At 37.9% G+C, this 22,498-nt stretch overlaps 1 long non-coding RNA gene across 1 annotated transcript; it reads right to left on the bottom strand.

The window, feature by feature from the left end:
• Nucleotides 1–4,419: 4,419 nt before the first annotated feature.
• LOC139117978 (uncharacterized) lies at nt 4,420–16,892 on the bottom strand. Its single transcript, XR_011548608.1, has 4 exons — nt 16,824–16,892; nt 9,996–10,075; nt 5,315–5,386; nt 4,420–4,685 (listed from the first exon to the last, which is right to left on the bottom strand). It is a non-coding gene; the product is annotated as an uncharacterized lncRNA (long non-coding RNA).
• Between the last annotated feature and the right edge of the window lie 5,606 nt (nt 16,893–22,498).

Below are 22,498 nucleotides of genomic sequence, written 5' to 3' on the forward strand. Positions count from 1 at the left end.
ATTTATGCAAATTAGTATTTAAATTTATTCATCTATGATTACTAACCTTTTTTTAGTTGAAGCACTAATAGAAATGTGCTTTTACTAGCAGACTTTAACAATATAAAGCCTACTTCTACTGCTTCCAATGGTAATTTGTGATAATTTTGTGTTAATTTATGCAAATTAGTATTTAAATTTATTCATCTATGATTACTAACCTTTTTTTAGTTGAAGCACTAATAGAAATGTGCTTTTACTAGCAGACTTTAACAATATAAAGCCTACTCCTACTGCTTCCAATGGTAATTTGTGATAATTTGGCGGCCATTTTGTTTATGCTAATTATCTAAAATTGCTCAATACTGACAGAGATCCAGTAACTATTTTTTTCACTTTGGTTATCTTGACTAGCAAAATCCGGTTTAAAAAAAACTTAAGACCCTAACACAAGGTTCAGGACAAAAAGTGGATTTGGCTGCCGGACTACATGCAGGTGATACATTTCAGAGTCAGTAATTATTAAACCAGGGCTTTAACACACATTTGCCGGCCAAGCCGCAACGCCCCTTCTAAATTCGTGCGCCGTCTGTTCGGTTTTGGGTCGATTCACTTTACAGCTTCGGTTGTATCGACAAACTCAAGCACTCGTCGAATACTTAAGCACAGTTGCATTTCTAGGCGACTCAGAAGGTGGGAAGTTTATTCGTTATTCATAAAAATATGCAGAGAATGTGAGGATTGAGTGGGGCATTAACGACTGCATTTGCCGTCGTTGCGTGGCATTTATCCATTGAAACGTTGAGTGCGCAGTTCAAACTACAGACATATTTGCTATGGAAGCTCTGTGACCACCATACATCTCTATTGTTGATGATCAAATGAGAGAATTGTGTTTGTATTTCTCTATATCTGTCTCTATTGAGTGTTGGTTTAGTGTTTTACCATATCAGAAAGTATACATATCTCTGTCTTTCTATGTTAGCCTAGCTGTATTTCTATCTCTTCGGTGTCTTTCTCATTGACTATCTGTTTCCCTTTCAACATATTATCTTCTGTGACTCGTACGACAGCTTCATAACGATCCAGCCCATGAAGTAACTTCCATCTTTTCAATGACGAAGTCCGATTATTTGAATTCAGAGATGGGATGAGCAAGTTTATCAATATTTAATTTGTCAAAGCTCTGGCGCCCTCATCTCCCCACGTAATAGTATGCAAACTTTGCTCCAGTATGAATTGTTCACTAAAACAGTGTCGGTCACTAAATTATAATCCCTTTGAAGAAACTCATCTTACTCTCAACTTTTATGCATGTACAGCCAAGCTGAGGAGTATAATGGCTGACAAATACAGGGAACATGCCCATGGACTTGTGTGTGATTTCAGTCTATAATTGTGAGGATCGATAGTCTCTTTGATTGAATCAAATGTTATCCAATATTGTTGATTTATCATTATCCCTTCAAATGCACTCAAAAATGGTTTATGAAAAACGTGATTGATAAAACGTTTTTTAAGAAATTGAAAAATTTGTCCGACCGTGAACTTTAGCAAAGTCAGATACATCAAATTCAAGATTGTAAATGTTACACTAGACAGTATCATTCATAAGCATCGTCCATCAGTCAAGGTCTCATTTATTCAAGAAAACAATGAACAGAAAGGTTAGATCACATGATCTTTTTGAAACCTATCGTTCCATCCATTTCATATTTCTGGTCACCAATCAAAGCATGTTAAAAGTAGGCAACCTTTACCCGATTTTCGAAAATTTACTTAAATTCTCAATACAAGCTGAGTTGGTAGAACTTAACTAAGTTTACTAGATATTAACATATTTCCATTGCATTGATTTCTTTTTTCAGAAAATAATGTCACATTATCTATATCACACATAGAAACAACCTCTTGGGAATCACTTTCGACTACAGTGGTTACACATATAAAATAACGCCATCACCGTCGGTACATATCCCATTTCTTTTACATGGGACCAAATACTACCTGGTGACTCTCGCAGAGTTTATCGTTTGAGGGCGCCCATATCTAGGAATTCCTTTTAAGGCCTTTGTGTACCGATCGTGACAAGGACGATATTACTGGCCATTGTGTAATACGATAGGTTTAAAGTTCATCCAATGGTTAGCATCGAGTTTAAGAACAACCCGTAACATGTTTCAGCCAAACACCAATCAATAAATAAATTCATTCCATCGGACGGAAATGGACATCTATCCGATCTTCAGCAATGAAATAGCTTGGAATCGTTATTTTGATATTTGCTTTTTGAACCGAAGAACTGAAAACATAGTCAGTCTGGTGTAAACTGTGAAAAACCAAGTTACCCTATCGCCAGAAGGTCATAGGGCCAGTCACGTTTCATAGCGCCACTGACTCCCGCCGGCACTAGGAATATTTCCGTGTTGTCCAATTTTCAAATTCTAGAGAGCATTTGTTAACTTCTTTATCAGTGACTTTGTTTTAAATTCTTACTGAAATAAAGATTGATCAGTAAGCTTATATACGGCATCTGAACAGTTTGTGAAAATTCATGAACTCCCAGGGTTTGACAATTACATCGCACAAGTTGGTATTTTTCGATTATAACTGTCAAACGGAGAACTTTCAAATCAACCAATAAAGTTCATGTCGGGGGACGCTGTCTCTTTCGAGTGATTGGAGCCCGGTTCCAAACCCCATAGCGATGTCGCAACAGGGTCTTTTTGCGACTTGGACATAGATACGGAGAGCTAGTGACAGACGCTGTGTATTGGACACGTCTATGGAAATATCGAATGGCAGACATTCGGCAAATGTAACGAGAAAGTATGAATCAAATAGACTAGAGACTGGAAATTCTTACTTGCATAGATTTGCGCAAGCATTTTGACAGTAATTAATGAAATATGCATGAAATAGTTCACAAAAATATCTGCCAGTAGTAAGGATATAGTCCTTTTCTGTTTAAGATAAAGGTTGGGTGGTTGATACGCCTGTTCTATTTATTACAGACCTGTGCTACAGCTCTCACAGCTACTTAACATTGTCCTTCACTCAATATTGCTGGAAAACTTGATAAACGATTATGCCTTCAGAATCTTGAGTGGTTTAGTAAAATTAAAGTCTTGGAGTATAACATTCATTAAATAGTAGTGAAATCCAAGTAAGCATAATTTTGATTTTACTCTTTTATAATTGTCTTATTGTGTGTGGCTTCTTTACGGCCAGAGTTCGATAAACCAATTTATAAAATCTAATATTTTGTACTTTTACAGTGACATATATGATTGTAAATATCACGACCTGACACTGTGTACTTTTACATTAATGCAAGTCTATTCATTGCACACTTATTTCATAAAGTGACAGAACAATACTAGTAAACTTGGTTTTCATTTGTTTAATTTTTCAGCTGTTTTCTGTAACTCAGCAGCACTAACATTTGTCGTATGTTTGTTTGTGCTAACTGCAATGTACACCGTCGATGCTAGTTAATATTCCACCATAGGTCAACAAAAATGTAGCGACGACGTTTAAAATTACATGTTCCACAAACAGTAATGTTAATGTAAATCGAAATATAATCGCATATACCAAGATAGTAATATTTAAAGTTTCCAATCTACCACACTTCTCAAAATTGATGGTATAATTCATCAAAAGAATTACTTATTAACCAAGTCTACACAGAATGAATTGGTGAAACACAACAACTGGACAATAATTAGCATTTAGTACCCTGCATTTTGAGTGTTATCACATTTTAATATACCGTCGACATGAGTCACAAGACTTTTCTGGTGACACAGAAAACGAGTTATTTTGTCATTGCGCCAAATTTCAAAATGAATGTTGAATGAGTCATGTATCCAGACGTTATGGACTGGCTGGCTTGTTCTGTTTTTTGGGAGGGGGAACTGAAATGCATTATCTACATATATACAGTGATAAATTCATGAACTGTCACGCGAGTTCGACACCTTGCAATTGGCCAATTGTGTCTTTGAACATTGTACTTTACTTTTATTACGTACTTCATCCATATTAATTAGGCTTTCGCCTGATGTTTGATAAGATGAGAGATACAATTTCCACCGATTTGCTACGATGATACGTTAAATTTATCTTGATAATCTCGTTCTCATTTTAAGAAGCAAAATATTGACCATGTAAATTCACGGTGGCCAACCTGGAATTAAGGTGCACCATGTATCTGAAGCTTTCAAGACAGTCATCGGTGCTGGGGGTGAGGGTGGGGTAAAAGAATGGATCACTTTGACGCCGATTTTTCCAAACCATAAATTGAGTTGCAAGACCAAATACGTGTTACTGTTACTGATGGACAAGTCATCCTCCAACAAAATATGCATTCTATTCAGTTGTAATTATCATCAATGTCTAGTTAACCGAGTGATTGATTCAAGTAAAAGTTTGCAGTTTTGTGGATTCCTTGTTCTTTTTATTGACATTTATGAAGCCAAATTGAAGAAAGATGTCATCTTGAAGAACATAATCAAATTCACAGACTGTATTTTAGCAGGGTCTCGGTAGATCGACTTTGCAGCATCGGGCTAAGGTCCAGTCGATTGGATTTCCATTATTGCAGCCTTTATGACAGAAACAGCGTGTGCGTCCATCATCTAACTCCTGAATGCTATAAGAACCACAAGCAAGGCCACAGCTGCAGCCAGTGACGGTGTAGCCTAACAAACAGAAAACAAAGCCATTGACGACATAAACCAAGGTTAATTAACGAATGGGAACATTCTATCTATCTATCTATCTATCTATCTATCTATCTATCTATCTATCTATCTATCTATCTATCTATCTATCTATCTATCTATCTATCTATCTATCTATCTATCTATCTATCTATCTATCTATCTATCTATCTATCTATCTATCTGTCTGTCTGTCTGTCTGTCTGTCTGTCTGTCTGTCTGTGTCTTCTGTCTGTCTGTTTGTCTGTCTGTCTGTCTTTCTCTCTCACCCATTCCCTCTATCTATCTCTAACAGTCTGTTTGTCTACCAAGCGTCTAATGTGCATTTGTACCTCTCAAAAATGTTGAAAAACTACACGGGCTGTAAAAACGACAACGTCGACCATGTTTCATAAATTTTGTTTGATAAGAGAAACTACTTATATTGTTTGACATGTAGAAATATTGTTTAATTGATCATGTCTAAAACCGGGGTCGAATATATGCATGGTCACTCATTCATTTTGTGTCTTTCAACATGTCAAACAATATAAGTAGTATCTCATAGCAAACACAATTCATGAAAAATTGCCGACTTGTCCTTTTAATGTAGTTACCAGCTGACTTACCTTCGGGACATGTGGCGTAGTTGGTGGCTCTAGGCCCATCAACGCCCTGATTGATGCATTGCAAGCCTGCTCCTAAAGGGTTATTGAAATTTCGTTTAGAATGATTTCTTCTTAGTAACATGCCAGCCTAGACCTAGAGTTGCTACATGTAATATTCATCTGAAAGTTCTTCCAAAGGCGTGAACAAATCTCCTTGGTTCACTGTTGTTTCTTATTCGGGAATGCAATATTATTTATAGCTCTGCTGATTGGTAATCAACAGAAGGATATGCTATTTCATTTTCATATTTTCCAAGACGTCATATTTTTGAGTAAGCAATGGACAGGTATATTCTTTTGAAGACTCCTTGCTGTTTTAATTTTCTCTTAATATGTGAATATTTTTGCGGAAACTAAAACGACTGAAATTCGTGTTTTAAATAGTTTACGACCCTAACCAATATCGTTATGATTTTTCCCCTATATACATTTTCTGGTGAAGCTCAATGCATAAATATTAGTTATTATGTGTTAGGCCAAAAAAAAAGAAATGTTTCTGGTCAAGTCTTTCTTACAAAAATGGTGCGGCGACGCGCATTTTTTTTTTTTTTTTTTTATTTTTTTTTTTTCCCTCAAGAGAGGGAGGAGGGTCAGTTTTATAGTTTTATCAATATAGTCACATATATACTGTTCATGCAGTCACTGATCATGCCCCCAATGAATTTTCTCTTTCTCTTCAGCCATTGTGGTTTGGTGTCAGTCACGGCCGCCAGCCACAAACAGAACAAGTCATTGACAATGACATAGTCCCCACTTGTAATAGGAGTATTAGTCTTGATGGGGCAGGAAATGTGGTCATTAAGAAGTATCTGACATAGACCTATGTGCCCATAGATCTCAACATATACACTCCAGTGAGGCATGTCTAAGTTATGGTTCTAAATCGGGAAAAAAGATCAGACCTCTAGCTGTATTGGCCAGCAAAGAAATACCTATGTGCATAATAATGAGGTACACAATGTGACATCTTAAGGTATAATATCCTATCAGAATTGGAGGGTATAGAACTTGTGGTTACTGACTTATGCATATATATGTATAATCAAAGTCAAAGGTTATAAGGTCACGTGACATTTTGAAAAAAAATGGTATTGCTAATTAATCCCTATATGCCAAAAATCAGACCTCTAGCTCTATTCCCTTGCCGAGAATTAGATGTGTGCATAATTAATGAGGTAAAGCGTGTGTTGTCATAAGGTCTCTCACTCGACTAAATCTAAAGGACATAGCACTTGTGGTTACGTATTTATCGACATAAACGTATATTTTAGGTCAAAGGTCATCGAGGTCACATGACATTTGGTCAAAAAATTTCTATCCTATAGTTATCCCTATATACCAAAAATCAGACATCCAGCTCTATGGGCTTGCTCAGAATTAGATATACGCATAATTAATGAGGTACAGTATGAAGCATCATAGGGTCTCCCATCATACTATATATATTGGTGTACCACTTGTGGTTACTGAGTTATGGACAAATATGTATATTTGAGGTCAAAGGTCACCAAGGTCACGTGACATTTTGAAAAAATACCGCAATTATACGGTGTCGCTCAAATTTGATCAGAATTGGTACATACCAAAGATCAACAATAAGTGTTATTTCTATCTGTTCAGTGCAGGAAAATTATGCATTGATTTTATGACAATTTCTGCACAGTACAACCAGAAAAAACAACAAGAAATACAACCAGAAAAACAACAAGAAATATTTCAACCAGAAAATTAAGAACGACAAAAGTAAATAAGGTCTGAAACTTTAGGTACTGAAGGTCAACTTTAGCAACATGCATAGCAGAGAATCTTTCTACTATGGATGTACAAAAATAGACATCCATATGGTTTCAGCAGATCTGTTAATATGTCACAGTTCATAAACAATGACAGGAAATGACAAATTAGCTGTTTCAGTTACTGCTATCACTCCCAAACATAATAGGTACCCTGCATACAAATACGTTAAAGGTCAAAATCCTCTTATTCAGATGTGTGGGCTGATTCAGTTCACTGCCACCACTCCTGCACACTTGCAGTATTTCCCTTTTTCTTACCTCATTTGCACATTTTTCACACTGATGTGTTAATTTGAACAAATTCACATCTCAACCCCTACATCTACCTGTACACCAAATACTGAGATGGTAGCTTTGGCGGTATGGGAGCCTTTGTGTGTGACGGACATACATCCGCACATACCCACAAATATACAGACAAAGATGCCACTCAGACTCATCATATATGCTCTTTTTGGTATTTATATATAAAACCAAATATGAGCTAAAAAAAATTGTATTGCTAAGTTATCCCTATATACCAAAAATCAGACCTCTAGCTCTATTGACTCGCTAAAAATTAGATATGCACATAAATAATGAGATACAATATGTGGCATCATAAGCTGTCCCATCATACCATATATGAAGGGTGTAGCACTTGTGGTTACTGAGTTATGGACTAATATGTATATTTGAGGTCAAAGGTCACTGAGGTCAAGTGACATTTTGTCAAAAAAATTGTATTGGTAAGTTATCCCTATATACCAAAAATCAGACCTCTAGCTCTATTGGCTTGCTCAAAATTAGATATGCACATAATTAATAAGGTACAATATGTGGCGTCTTAAGCTGTCCCATCATACCATATATGAAGGGTGTAGCACTTGTGGTTACTGAGTTATGGACAAATATATATATATTTGAGGTCAAAGGTCACCGAGGTCATGTGACATTTTGTAAAAAAAATTGTATTGCTAAGTTATCCCTATATACCAAAAATCAGACCTCTAGGTCTATTGGCTCGCTCAAAATTAGATATGTGCATAATTAATGAGGTACAATATGTGGCGTCATAAGCTGTCCCATCATACCATATATGAAGGGTGTAGCACTTGTGGTTACTGAGTTATGGACAAATATATATATTTGAGGTCAAAGGTCACCAAGGTCACGTGACATTTTGTCAAAATATCTGAGATATCTGCGTGAACAGATGGACTCACGGATGGACTCACGGACGGACATGACCCAATCTATAAGCCCCCTTGACTTCATCCGTGGGGACTAAAAACTGTGTCACTGCATCCTTTTTGCAATATGAATACGATGAGAAACTAAATTTTTATTTTTCTTGGCCTTATACATGGGAGTCTATGGACTGCCTTATACATGGGAGTCTATGGACTGCCTTATACATGGGAGTCTATGGAGACTGCCTTATACATGGGAGTCTATGGAGGTGAAAACTAAAAAGTCATCTTACACGGCCAAATTTGATCGCATTGTGAAACAAATCGACGTGCATCTGTATGGGTAGGGTACTATCCTTGTGCAAAGTTTGAAAGAAATTGACCTAGGCATGTCTGAGATATCTGCGTGAACGGACGGACGGACGGACGCATGCACGCACGCACGGACGCACGCACGCACGCACGGACATGACCAAAGTCCCCCCGGACGGTGTCCGTGGGGACTAAAGAAAACGGTGACGCGCAGTTGTTCAAGTGACGCGCGCGCTGACCAGAAACATTTCTTTTTTCTTTTTTTGGCCTTAGATATTAATTTGGTGTACCCGTAACACCTGGCTAACCACTACCCCTCAACTCCCCTAAAGGATGTATAAGTTGCCAAAATATTTAGAAATTATTCCCTAATATTTTTCTTCGTTCAGCGAAGGAAATACGAGTGACGTAATGACCGTGTCACCACGAGTCGAAGACGAGTGGTGACACGGTCATTACGTCACTCGTATTTTCCTTCGCTGAACGAAGAAAAATATTAGGGAATAATATACTTATCACATGCACAAGCCAAGAATTCGTTATTTTTTGCAAAATAAAATAAGGTTTCCATGACGATTCCGCGTTTAAACTTTTGAACTACTTTAGGAGTAAATATCAGTACGCCGTACACAAGTTGTCAATCATTTCCAGTCGTTCGTCGTGTGCGTTAGCGCTCACGTTCGTTCGTGTGTGGAGCAAATGACAGCTCTCAGTCTACACGTAGGCTAACTTCCGCAAAGTTATACTCTATTTCAAAGATAGTATAGTCCTAGAAATTTATCACAGACGAAGATACGCTATTTTTCGGGAACAAATATCGACTGAATCTCGACGGCTCGAACACTGTAAACGTCGCGCCTGACCCTGTTTGAAATGCGTACGGAACCCACGGTATACGCGACCAGCTTCGAGTTCGTTGTTTCCGCAATTATTCGCGTAGTTCCTTCGGAATATACAGGCGGCACACTCTTGTGTTTACATTGTTCGGATTAGTAATGTCGTAGTCTGTGAAAATATCGATTTCAATACATGACTTTTGATCGTGGGAGAAACATCGGCCACCATGTTGTTTGTTTACATATTTACGAGCACACCGAAGATCGACAAAAAAAAGGTCCGACGCACCAAAATTGATGACATAGACGCGGGTTGTCGTGACGTAGAACGACCAGAGAATAAATCCCGTATTTTTTGTTCGGGGACGACAAACTTGGCTTGTGCATGTGATAAGGCGTGTTACTTCAGAAATCAATGTTTGTTTATATGAAAAAATCGAACCTAACAAGTTTGTGTTTTTCACTTTTTAAGAAAAAGTACTTCTTTCCTCGATAGTATTTCTGTTTTAAAACAGAAGAGGCATACCAAATATTGCTGGAACAGCCGATAGAACAACAACCATAACGACGCTTAGCAGAACAGTCTTTCTCATTGTGATGAGTGATCTGTAAATAAATATATATTAAAATGGTTCCTGTAATTCGACATCTATTACCCAATAGTTGGCCAAACGTTAATATAAAACAATCACCTTCCAAATATCAAGTTGTATGCTCCACTTTCTACGTCATTATTCTAACATTAATAAAACTGCACCTCGCAAAAAGCATCACCGACTGTCATCAATATTAGGCCAGGACTATAAATCTGCAGCGCATAATACAAATGATGTATGCATATGTCACATATTAGCCTGTTTTGCGTTTGCTTATTTATAATCGCACTTTTTTCTAATGTGAATTAATTTTTCTATTTGAATTTTCCTACATTTAAATATTACATATATAAAGGGGAGGCGCTAAAAACGCTCTTTGAAATTTAATAAAATTTTGACACTGTATATAGCTCCTTATCCTGTTCCCTATCTTCAACAACTGTCAAGCGTTGCTGGTAGATTTTGTCAAATTTGATACAACAAAATATGTAGTGAAAGGTTCATTAGTATGTCAATATGCAAATATTTCTCATTTCTTAACACTTTGATAGGATTAGGGTCTTTCCTAGCCAGCTATCTTGCCGTCTGTTATAAGCCCTACACAATACTTACATCGACGGTTGTGATGTCAATTGCTTTACATCCAGGATAAACAGGACAAAATTTGCCAGGAATTTTTTACATCTAAGCCTATTGGAATACTCCACTCCTAAATATATATACTACAGGCTTTGTAATGTAAGTAGACAAGCTTAGCAGTTAAAAAAACGAAGTCAAAGTTTCTGAAATATCGATTCTTGCTTAAATTACGCTCAGGGGCAGTAACTCCACTTTTTAATGAAATATAGGACAAGGTGAGCGGCATTGGCGTGGTTTGTGTGAACGAGTTTCAATAAAAAAAATACAGTGGATACAAATCTAACCACTATAACTTGAAATGGCGAAAGTCGTCTTAGAAAAGCTAAAACCTAAAATATTATTGATTCACAATTTCTGTGTCCAACTCTGTCGTATGCATTAACTATTTTACATTGATTTACCCTCTTATGTTGGAGATTAAACAGACTACTGGAGATTAAACAGACTACTAAATCAGCTTCTTCTACTTTGCATTTTGATAATTATATTTCTCAAATTTGACTCTAATAGTCACTTTCTACCGTACTCTACGACAAGAGAGATGATTTCAACTTTAATATATCATCAACTCCGGGACCCTTACCTTAAGAGCAATATCCCACTCTTATCAGACTTATATGGAGTATACATAACTCAACTTATACGTTCTGCGAGAGCATGTAGTTCATATGTTGAATTTGCAGGAGACATGGCCCCGTAAGGCTCTTGCAAAATCATAAATCAATGTTATACATGACAAAAGGCTTGTCTTTACATTAAAATGTTTTGTGGCAGGTGTCTTACACTTTTTGACAAGTATGATATGTTCCTCAGACCGGTGATCAATGATGGCATCAATAACATCAATCTATAAATTATGAACATGTATTTCCCATTTTGACTGACAGATTGATATGTGGCAGGTGTCACAAGTGCAAGAGGATGTATTAATCCTTTAGAAACACCTGACATTACTATTTTGTTGTTTATCCAGAGGTCGGCATCCATCTTTTATTCATGGATTGGACCGTGTTATGTGTACTGATAATTAGTGGCATGTCGTACGTGTTTTGTTCTGCATTATATCTATGTTGAAAGACTTGTGGCTTATTGGCTTAACAAATGGGTGAGATTGCTAATAATTGAAATACCTATTTTCACCGGTCATCACTTTCTTCTGCATCGATGTTACTTACAATGGTATTACTTTATTTAGTCTACAACTATTGTACTAGCTAGCTACTTAGCGGCCTATAGTTACGTAAAGTCCGAACGTGGATATATATCGATTATCATTGTAACACTAAAAGCTCCAATAGCTGTAACTTTTGACTATTTTCTCAGTGTTTTGGGTCTATGTACTAACTACAGTTTCTCATCAAAATCCCTATGTCATGCTGCTGTGCCCAGTATTCTGTTCCAACACACCCTGTACATTTGTAATGACCATTGTTATTGCTTTTTGTTTATTTTTTAATTAGTCCATCATCCAACGGGTGCAAGCCTATTTACAGGAAAAGGTACCCATAACCCACTACCCCAATGGAGCACTGAGGAGTAAAGTACCTTGCTCAAGGGCACAACACCGAGCTGGAGTCTCGAATTCACCATCCACCGACAGTGAATCCGCTACTCTTGATCTACCGGGTCTTGAACAGGGTCTCGAACTCACCATCCCCTGATAGTGAGTCCGTTACCCTAACCACTGGTCCACGGTGCCTCCTTTGCCTGCGGACAAATGAATTCTAGTCGATACTTGAATACAATTTTCAACAATAATAAGGCCTGATTATGCACACAAAGGATGCATTGACAAGCTAAATACTTGGTATTTCATCATAGTTCAGGGACCAACAGACTCACATTAGAAATGCTAGTTGAAACACAGAATAAAAATATTGAAAAAATAGCTAAAAGTTACAGCTAATGGAGCTTTAACATAATCTTATTTTTTTTATTTTTATTTATTTTATTTGATACACAGATCAACGGGCAAACCCACTAACAGATCTGCGAAACAAAAAAGTCACACAATCACAAGACAAATGTACAAGACAACCATAAAAGTAGCACGATACATTAAATTGAAAAAAAACATACACGAATCAAAAAGGAGAACTGTTAAAATGACTGGATAAAATAGTTTTAAAACTACACAGCGTAGAAAAAATATCTATATTACATTTAAAAGAGATATCATTAAAAACAGACATGCATCTGGGCACTGTCGAGAATTTTCTGCAATTAACAGAACACAAGTCTGGTTTAAAAAGGGGTTTCCTGCGTAAATTTCTACTGGGGCATAAAAGCAGATTTGATTTAGAATATCTGGAGCATCATAATGTGAATGAATTATTTTGTACAAAAAGCACATGTCAAGGGTTAGTCTTCTATGTGTAACTTAGGAATGTTCAGAATTCTGCAATAAAATGGGTAGCTGGATTTACTGCAGTGAACATTGAGTTTGCGACAAATGTATTTCACAAATTTAATTTGTACTCTCTCGATTTTTTCTGACCGGCCCTGCTGGTGGGATGACCACACAACAGTGCCATACTCTAGAATAGACCTTACATAAACAAAATACACAGAAATAATTGCTGAACTGTCATTTAATGGCTGGCAGAGACGCTTAATAAAACCAAGAGATTTGAAGGCTCTAGAAACAATGTTATTGATGTGAAAAGAATAATTAAGGTTGGAAGTAAGGTAAATGCCCAAATCCTTGACAACAGAGACCCGTTGAAGAGGGGTACCATTGATGGAGTAATCAAGAGAGGAAATGATTCTTTTCTTAAGTGTAAAACTGATAAATTTACATTTACTGATATTAGGTGACAGTTTCCAGTTGTTACACCATTGTGCAAATTTGTCAAGATCTTGCTGTAACATGACACAGTCAGCGAGGGATGTGATGGTGCGATAGATCTTGGCATCGTCGGCATACAAGCTGAGCTTTGCAGAAATATCTAACAGTGAAATATCGTTAATAAACATAACAAAAAGTAGTGGCCCCAAGAGTGAACCCTGGGGCACACCTGACGAAGCAGTGTACCATTTTGACGAGCAACTACCAAACACTACCCTCTGTCGTCTAAGATGAAGATAAGAAGCCAGCCAACTGTACAGTTTACCACATATACCGAATTTGGCGGCTTTGTACAGGAGAAGTGTGTGACAGACACTGTCAAAAGCCTTGCTAAAGTCCGTGTAAATTGAATCTACCTGTTGTTTATTGTTCAGTGAAACAGAGATGAAATCTGTATAATCCACTAAGTTAGTTGTAGTGGATCTGTTTTTAACAAATCCGTGCTGGTCGATGGAAATATTTGGTTTAATATGTTGATAGATATGAGGAACAATAACTGCCTCGAAGATCTTCGCAAAAAAGGGACAACAAGGAGATTGGGCGGTAATTTTCAACAGCTGATTGACGACCAGATTTAAACGCGGGGACAACATTGGCCTGTTTAAACTGAGAAGGAAACCGACCAAGAAAGTGGATTTTTGGAATAAAATTTGGAGGGGGAACAACAAGAACATCGGTACAGTGTTTAATGATGCAGGCGGAGATACCGTCCGGGCCACTCGCTTTGTTCAAGTCTAGAGAAGTGATGACTTTCTTAATACTGTCCGGACATATATTAACGTGTGATAATTGTCCAAAACATGGATAATTAAGCTCGGGCAGATTAGGATCATTGTTTTCAGTGAACACAGAGGCAAAAAAATCTGCAAACATTTGAGCAGCCTCGGAACTGGAGTTAGAATGCTTACCGTTAAATTCAAAGTTCAAAGAATTCAGAGTTAATTTGCGTTTTGATTTCACATAACCCCAGAAGCGTTTGCTGTTATCGTGGATGGAGGACTGGACATCTGCTAGATATTCCCGATAGCGTACGTCCTTGGCTAGGTTAAGTTGAGCATGCAAACGTGAGAAAACAGAGCAGTCAGTAAGGGACTTAGAACGTTTATACTGGCGTCTGGCGATTTCCTTCTCCTAACAAGGGAGATCAGGTCAGCATCAAACCACTGAGGGAACTTCCTTCTTTTTATGCGAACTTTAGGAACAGTGTCATCTATAGCTGATTGTAAAATATCGTAGAAAAGTTCTACATCTTCGTTAATGTTTGAGCTGTTCAGAAAAGCAGACCATGGAAGTGTGGAAATGGTGGTATTTAAGTGACCGAAGTCCGCGTTTTTGTAGTTGTAAACCCAATGATCACTGTAAGAAATCCGCTTCGGAACTGCAGATTAATGTCACATTCAAGTGGAATGTGGTCCGATGGGATGAGAGATTCACAGAGTGCGACGGAGATTTCGTTGAAGCTTGAACATACAAGGTCGAGTGTGTGTCCATTACAGGTGGGATGGCCGTTTACTTGGTGGAGATTGTGTTCATTAAGAGTCTCAATAAATCTCTCGGACGATGCAGAGGACCATGCACTCGGAACAATGTGGTCCAGCTCCACATCAGAAACCCAAGAGATGTCCGGTAAATTGAAGTCTCCTAGCAGTAAGATTGAGTCATTGGGCGTACAAAGGTTACTTATATGGTCGATACTGTCATCAAGGAAGTTGTATGACTGAAGGTTGGAATTTGGCGGCATATAAACAGCACCGAGGTAAAGATTGGTGTTTGAAAGCTTGAGTTGGATCCAAATAATTTCAATATTACTGTTAGAATCAACATCAGGACATTGGTGAGCTTCTATGTCCGATCTGACTGCAATGAGTACTCCACCACCACGAGACTTGCAGGTAGTTGATGTGTCACGGTCGCGGCGGAAAATAGAGTATTGACTGTTCAGAAGTTCACTACAGTTAACCGAAGTGTGCAACCAAGTTTCTGTAATTACGATCAAGTCAAACACTGCGTCAGAAAATTGGATGTTAAATTTTGGAAGCTTATTAGGACCGGCAATACTTCTTGTATTTTGATAGAATAGCCGTAGAGATGAGTTTGCTTTTCTTTCACGGGGTCCGGGATTTAATTCGATGTCACCACATCTCAGCAGGATGTTAAAGCTGGCAACATGGTGAGGATAGTATGAGGTCCTGGAGTGACTGTACTTACATGGTAGATGTTTTACTTGCAGTGGAAAACCATGTGGTGAAGTGGACGGTGAAACACAGGAGAGTGAACACCTGGTAGCTATGCAGATAGTGAAGACAATAGCGAGGAATACCTTGATCATTGTTTACAGTAGCTGTATTTGCATATGAAAGAAGGAACTGGAGAGCAAACTCAACATGGATCAGTGAACTGGTCAGTGGGCTGCAGTGGAAAGTAGACTTTCCAAAGTAGCAGTCTGAAATTTCCGGGAAATGTCTCAGAAACAGTCCAGTGTGGTCACACCACATTCAATGCCAGGCAGGAGAAACCATAGGACGATTGGAGGCGTCTTTTGAAGGATATTTTACAATATTTGGGAGCTCCGTCACACAGTGTCCACACAGTGTCCATGCATGACTGCCAACCTAATCGTAAATCATAAGATTCCATCAAACATTGAAGTGAGGGGATGTTAAGTAATCTTACTCAACGAAGCCCTGTTCCTCCTTGAAATTTTGATGAAACCTGTTTTTAATCACATATCAACCATTGGCAAAAGATCAAGCTGCACAAGACTGCGCAAATTCGAGTTAGTTTAGTTTCCGCCACTGAAGGTGAAAGTCAGCTGCTCTTGTTTAAGCAATTAATGTCCGACATAGCAAAGGCTAATCTACTGTGTGATACTGAACACAAAAATGATACTTATTATAATGAAAACTGTAAAATTTTGAATTCATCTCGTCTTCAATCTTAGACGTCTGCGTCAATGCAGTTGTACTGAGCGGGCAGCCCTACCATGATCGTTTCTTTGCCCAAGCAGACATCGATACAGATTTTTCTATTTAATACCAAAATTATCTTTTAATTGTTAGACTATGGAATATTAAACCCTTTGGCTGGCTTGCTATGAGCATTGTGATGCCAGGACATGATAAGCAGTTGTCAAATGGCCTAAAATCTTCTAAACGATAGAATAGTCAAGATTGTGGTGATGAGTAATTGAAGTCATACAACAAGGTTCCTTTGTGTCAATTCAACGACTGAAGTAAGTTAAAATATCTACACATTCAAAGAAAGTACGTACCTGTGTGTGACTTTGCAGGAACAAACGGACGTGCTGCAAACAATATTCTATGGTAGAGCTGACGTACTCACGGATCTCAACCACTTCTCGTTTTATACCTTTGTTATGGCGTAGGCGTTTAATTTTGCCTCCTGGAGGAAATTGATCCCTCATAAAACACTATTTGATAGACTATCAAATTTTGTCGCCGAACCATGCCGTGACTGACAATAAGATGTAAGCGTAAGTGTTCCACATTTTCAATTGCCTTATTTTGGTCGATTTGAAAATATGTCAGGTTTTTGGTCGTAAAAAATGCTATTATTGTTAAAAAAAACAACTTATTGCATAAGTAGTGGGAAACATATGACATTTAAATAAGCAAGAGTAAATATTCACAAAAATAGTAATACGATAAACGGAACCTCAAAAACTAAACACCATATCCTATATTGACAGGTGGAGTGGTTGTCGTGATATTTAAATGACTTTTTCCTGCTGGTAGATGAGCCGATCAGGTGGTTGAATGGTCATCGTAAACTGCTAAAACGGTCGTTCTACTGTATATCACTTACTTGTCTACGCAACCTTTGTGTTGAATAAGAAAGTATTGAGTATGTGAAGCACAGACAACAGCGAAATTTTCTTGAATTCTACCGACAACTTCAATGCAGAGAATACCCCCCCCCCCCAGTGTCAATCCAATACAGATTAGGAGAACATATCTCGAGATGAAGCTAAACTTGCAAAGCTAATTATATTAGAACTTGTCTTTTAGAATTTTAAACAGAAATTAACTTGTTAGTTTGTGCACCGTGTAAGGATGAACAACTTAGACTTTTTTCTTCTGTATTGTCATCCAGCTAGGTGGTTGTGAAAATGGTAAGCAGAACAGTGAAAGACAATCTATTAAAGCATCATTTTTTAAAAAATTGAGGATAACTCATCCACAATCGGCAAGCAATTATAATAAATTTCAGCGTGAACTTAAAAAAGCTGCGAGTTGTATATGTAGACAGAGTGAGCATAGCATAAGTCGAAGGAAATTGTGCTTCAAGGGAGATTTAATCATTTGACAGTCACATAACTAGGGTAGAAACTAGTTTTAACTGGTTCCGACATGTTTGAACTGTCAAAGCAAATGATATTTTATCACACGTTATCATTAAGCTGTTGTCCATGATCTCCTTTAAGTTGTCCCTGTTTGTCCTTCCCAGCCATCACCATTATAGATTGATAGAAAAGCCAAAAGCACCATTATATCTTTTCAGAAACTTTAAAATGTCCTTTCATCAAAACATTTCTTCTTGGGTGGTTAAACAAATTTCATCATATCAATTCCTCCCATTGCAAGTCTGCTAGTCAAAACAATAAGTTCCAATTTCTTCTGATTATTAGAAGGGCCACAATAACCTACAAAGATATGTTTGTCGATATCTGCAATGGATCGGGTGAAAGCACTAGTACTATAGCGGCTTAGAGGCTTCGATTGCGATAATAAAGTCCGCATAAGTTTAAGGTGGTCATCTGTAACATCTAGTTTTCTCTAATCAATCTGCATGGTACCAATCTCTTTGCATTCATAAAATTTTTTTTCTTGTTCACCATTCTTCTCAGTATCTACGGTAATTTTTTTCTAAGGCCCGTAATGCCTCTCTCTTTCATTTTAATCCTTCAGATGACCTGATAACCTCCGAGGGGAAATTAGACATCCTGAAAACCCGTTTGCATTTTGGTACTGCTCGCAATTTTTTCATAGGTCCTAACATGTAGGCTGCGCGACCTGTTTAATATTGCCTTGGTAACTCTGAGGCTTGTCTTATTGTACATCGAGCTCACTAAAACGTTAACACATTGTGACTTTACAAGAGGGTATTTTGAAAAAATCTGAGCATCTTTTCTTGGATTCTATCGCCCCCTTCAGAGGTGTCTATATGTGCAGCTTTACCCAAGCAATGGGGGAGAGGGTCATGAAATGTTTGTCATCTTAAAAGGGGTTGTCAATTTTTTGGTGCAATGGGTAGGGGTTTCACTATTTTTCACTGATGCAAAGGAAGAATTTGCCGGCCCACCCTCGGCCATAATAACTGAACACTCCCTTATAAACGAGCTGGCTGAGATTTATGCCACCAGTTTTCTGTTTACCACACAAGACCGATAACTCTTGAAGGCTAGAATAATCAGAAAGTGTTTCCCCTGTTTTGTGGAAGTACAAAGGTGAAAACGCTCAATACCTTTCATGGGAAAGCAGCAAACTGTGGAAGTGGCCATACAGAGTGTTCTTACATTATACGGAATCGATGTATTTCAAAACAACGAAGCTAGAAGTGTTGTATAACGTAGGTTATGAACCACAGTGGGATAGAACTGTAGGATGTTCTGCTGCTGCATACGGAGAACTAACTCATTTCAAAGAAGTTTCCAGTGAAGAGTGTACAAGGCTGTCCTGTGTGCATCAGTAACGTTTGACTGGCTGATTGAATAACGGACACTTATCACCAGGAACAGAACACTAAGTGCTTGCACTTGCTGATCGGACAGTGAATTTTATCATCATCGATCATTACACGAAGTACCAACCTGTAACTGTTTAACTTCTGAATCACTAGTTTAGGTTGTTTTTCATGAGAGTTCAAGTATTATTTGTGATGTCCATGGGCATATCTTCACAATTTTTGTTCTATTTTGATACAAGGATTTAACAAATCTGTGTGTGTTGTGAGTGATTTCCGTCCATGCTTACCCAGGTGATCTCTGTCATCAAAATTACCTGCTTCAATCTGATTCTACCGGCCCATTCTCTGTAGATAGATTTTTGGTGAGCTTGTGTCTTACTCTAACAATATGTGGACCTGAATGATTACATATCCAAACGTTCTGCACTTTCTATTAGCAGGGTATTCTACTTTTATGTGGTACTTCATCGGTGACGTGGCTATTCTGGCGTCTGCGCGCGCGCTAGTCCGCTCTTTACGGCAGGGCTATAAAACGGCTATGGCATAGTCATAGCCGAGCACTCTTGACGCATACAGGCCGTAAGGCTAATAGCTGGCCATCTCGCGTCGGTTGATACCGTGACAGAAATTGCTTTAAATAAATACTTGTAGTAACCTCCGTGGTTTTATTTTTCGGCCACGCGTACGTTAGTCCATGGAGGTAAAGAGTTATCTTCTCCATGGTTACTCGCTCGCTATGATCATAGAGCCAGGAGCGGAGTTAGTACCTCCATGATATACGGCAAGCATTGTGAAATATCTTGGTCATTACATGCTCATTGTGTTTCGAATGTCGTTAGTTTTACACAGTTTTCCCTGTTTGATGAATATTAGTGTTGTTTTGATGGGAAATTCGTGAAAGCAACAAATTTATCTTGCTTTATACAGAATTGTCTAAGTTTGTTTAGCACTTAAAAGGCAAGGACCAAGTCTTTGACATTTCGTTTGTGGTCAATTTTTGACAAAGCATCGAGCTACCCTAACATAAGCAAACGATGTAATCTTTGTATATCAGAAAAGCTGCACATTATCAATGCTGACAAATCTATGCTGTTAAACAGACGCTCTGAGTTGGTTTCAAAATTTTGCTACCACAAATATTATTTACTAAATTTCAACACCACCTACAAATAGAATAGTACGTCCAAAACATGAAGATGACAGTGTCGGACTAAGGGGACAGTCTTTTCCTGTTTAAGTTACAGGTTTTAAGTGTTTGATAGTCCAGTTCTAAAGACCTTTGCTAGAGCTTTCAAAAATACTTGACCTTGTTTTTCATTCAATATTGTTAGAAAACCTGATTGCCGATTATACCTTCAGAATCTCGAGTGGTTCAGTAAAATTAAAGTCTTGGCGTATATCATTTATGAAATAGTGGCAAAATCAAAACAAGGATAGATTTGATTTTACTTTTTTTCGAAATTATCTTATTGGTGGTTTCTTTACGATCACAGTTTGATAAAACAATGCATTAAATCGAATATTTTGTACTTTTACAGTGACATGTATGATTGTAAATACCATGACCTGACACTGTGTACTTTTACAGGTATGCAAGTCTATCCATTTGCACATTTATTTCATACAATGACAGAACAGTACTAAAAACTTGCATGAATGAAGGGGGATTAAGATTAACGTTTTCATCCGTAAGTGGATTCTTAGTCCCCACAGACACCGTCCGGGGGACTTATAGGTTTGGTCATGTCCGTCCGTGTGTGCGTGCGTCCGTCCGTCCGTTTCACAATGCGATCAAATTTGGCCGTGTTAGAGGACTTTTTAGTTTTCATCTCCATAGACTCCTATGTATAAGGCAGTCTCCATAGACTCCCATGTATAAGGCAGACCATAGACTCCCATGTATAAGGCAGTCCATAGACTCCCATGTATAAGGCAGTCCATAGACTCCCATGTATAAGGCCAAGAAAAATAAAAATTTAGTTTCTCATCGTATTCATATTGCAAAAAGGATGCAGTGACACAGTTTTTAGTCCCCATGGATGAAGTCCAGGGGGCTTATAGATTGGGTCATGTCCGTCCGTGAGTCCATCCGTTCACGCAGATATCTCAGATATTTTGACAAAATGTCACGTGACCTTGGTGACCTTTGACCTCAAATATATATATATATTTGTCCATAACTCAGTAACCACAAGTGCTACACCCTTCATATATGGTATGATGGGACAGCTTATGACGCCACATATTGTACCTCATTAATTATGCGCATATCTAATTTTGAGCAAGCCAATAGAGCTAGAGGTCTGATTTTTGGTATATAGGGATGTTTTAACAATATAATTTGTTTGACAAAACGTCACGTGACCTCAATGACCTTTGACATCAAATATACATACACTGCATAAAAACCCAATAATACTTACAGTATTAACATGGATTATTGCCTGTATTTTAGCTGAAGAGTGCATATACAGATGAATACAGTCAAGAATCCATTTTTTGTATTCAGCAAGCCTGTATTCATGTGGATTCATGTGAATTCACCTGTATTATACTATAATACAGGCAACTCATTAATGTGAATTTATCTGAATTATCGGGTTTTCATGCAGTGGTTACAGTCCATAGCTCAGTAACTACAAGTGCTACACCCTTCTTATTGTATGGTATGATGGGACAGCTTATGACGCCACATATTGTACCTCATTCAATATGCACATATCTAATTTTGAGCAAGCCAATCGAGCTGAAGGTCTGATTTTTGGTATATAGGGATAACTTTGCAAAACAATTTTTTGACAAAATGTCACGTGACCTCGGTGATCTTGGACCTCAAATATACATATTTGTCCATAACTCAGTAACCACAAGTGCTACACCCTTCATGTATGGTATGATGGGACACTTTATGACGCCACGCTTTTTGGCAGGTATCGCAAGCTGGTAGATAATACAATATCTCTCTTCGACAAATGATCACTGATGGCATCGGTGACATTGGGCCTTAGTTAGTGACCACTACCTATCTGACTTACAGATTGATTATGGCGGGTGCCACATGTGGGGCAGGATGCGCTACTATTTTCGAAACACCTGACATCACTTCTTGTCTTTTGGCCAGAGGTCCATATATCTTTCTTTCATGAATTTGACTTTGTTTGTACCGTCTATTTACTGTCTGTTCTGTGCTGTTTTGTGTCTATGTTTACAACTATTGTCTTACAAATTTTGACCTAGTGT

The sequence above is a fragment of the Ptychodera flava genome, chromosome 18 (assembly GCF_041260155.1).
Source record: "Ptychodera flava strain L36383 chromosome 18, AS_Pfla_20210202, whole genome shotgun sequence".
Taxonomy (NCBI): domain Eukaryota; kingdom Metazoa; phylum Hemichordata; class Enteropneusta; family Ptychoderidae; genus Ptychodera; species Ptychodera flava.